The sequence below is a fragment of the Hetaerina americana genome, unplaced genomic scaffold (genome assembly GCF_022747635.1).
Source record: "Hetaerina americana unplaced genomic scaffold, ioHetAmer1.1.p SCAF_7, whole genome shotgun sequence".
NCBI lineage: Eukaryota > Metazoa > Arthropoda > Insecta > Odonata > Calopterygidae > Hetaerina > Hetaerina americana.
In genome coordinates, this window is record NW_027287316.1 from 68,260,772 (window position 1) to 68,262,721 (window position 1,950).

Consider the following 1,950-nt stretch of genomic DNA (forward strand, 5'->3'; position numbering starts at 1 on the left):
GCATTCCTTTTGCCCTCTCTTTCCTTCTTCGCTCTCGCTGAAGACGGCTAGAAGGAAGAAGGAAAGTGATACCTTGGTTTTTCAATCCCACGGGTAAGCTCACATCTACGCTCCACGCCTTAATACGCCCTCCACGCCCTTCTTTACCCTAATTGCTAGACTTGAGAACAGGACAATTGGAAATATATAAACGATATAATTCCTGGAAGAAGAGTTGAAAAATGGGAATTCAATTCATTAAAATCATTAACTCTTGTTGGACAGTTTCTTCTCAGAATAGTCAAGTTGGTTCCGTAGTCTTATTTTATTGCAATTCAAAATTTTAGCTAGCATTTAAAATTAATAGTTCATTTAAGAATGGTGAGTCACAAATTGATAGCTTAGTCTTAAATCGTATTCGCTTAGAGTAACTGTGGAAATAGTTAACCGGCCTTTTCCAGATGATTTTTCAAATTCTACTTCTAATTTTGAATGAAGGATCATTGCAATTGGCTGCCCATTTGCGGTAACTAGGGCGTTCAAATCCTCAAAGGATTTGATGATTCCATCATCTCCGGAGTGTTAGACGCAGAGAACGATAAAGCCATCGCCGAAGAAGGTAACTCAGGTTAGAATATCTTCAGAATCCTACAATTTATCTATATTTTCTCAAAATTCATCTTGGCTTGATGTGAAGAAAAAAATTTTTATCAATTGTAAAAGTGCTTCGATCAGTTATTCATTTTGTTCGACTTCCACCAAATCACGCCTGAAACTACTCAATTTGGCTTGTAGTAGTTTGATAATACAAAGTTAAGGTTATTATCAATGATGAGGAGCGATATACAGTAGTATTTTTCCATAATCAACCATGAGTCTTCGTCATTATCTTATTCTCGTTGTGAATAACGAGGCTCCTTGTTTTTAGGTCATGGGTTCAGTTTCCAACTCGAGTGTGAATATACTTTGTTTTCTGCCGTACGTTTTTCGTGATTTTTGAGGCTTTCCGAAGACCTCAGCCGTAGGATGCCCCTAAATATCTATTATTATTAGAGACAATTGAATTATTAGTAATTAATCATGATTAAGTAACATCAATTGAATTTTTAACAAATTACATTTTTATTCATATTATTGAGTTTCTATTAGAATTTTATTAGAATACTATATTTTCATGTTATTTCTTTTTCGATGCACGACTTATAAAGGAATACTATGAAAGATATTAATTATATGGACGGACACTTTGATTGACTACGGCATATGATTCTTCAACCCTCTAACTTGATTGAAGTGGGTTAATATGAAATGATGGTTTATTTCAATGGTACGAGTGCTAATATCGCTTTACAGTATCTCTATTGAAAGTATCGGTATGATTACCGAGCAACCTGCAGCCTCACCTGAAAATTCCCCACATACTTATACCTACTCCCTCATTTCCTATGCCTTCTTCTCCTCCCTATTCTCATTTAATACATGGCAATGAACCTTAGGGAGCTTATCCCACCCCGTGACTGCGTCACACCTCGTAGGGGCGAAGTTTAAATGGGGCGAGGGACGTTTTCGAAGCCAGAGGGAGTGTGGGTAACAGCCGAGAAAAACAAACGGGCCGGGAGAAAGAAATTAGGGGGAATAATAAAAAGAGAGAAGGGTGGAAGAGCCGGGTTTTTATTTTTTTCTTCGCTGCTGCAGCAGGAGCTCTCTCTTCTTTCTCCGTCGGTTTTGTTTTTCTCTATTTCCCGTAATTGTCTTCTAACTTCTTGAGATGCACGCTAGGTGGCGGGCGGGTGGCTTATCTTTGGACCGGATTTCTCACTTTATGGTACGGGTGGGATCTTTTTTCGACTCCTTTTTCTTCGAAATTTCTTTTCCGTGCCCCAAGAGATTAATGAAACTAGGAGCTCGAGCTCACTTTATCGATGACGTGTTGGAGGAAACTTGGTCTTATTTCTTTCAGCCCCTCCCTAG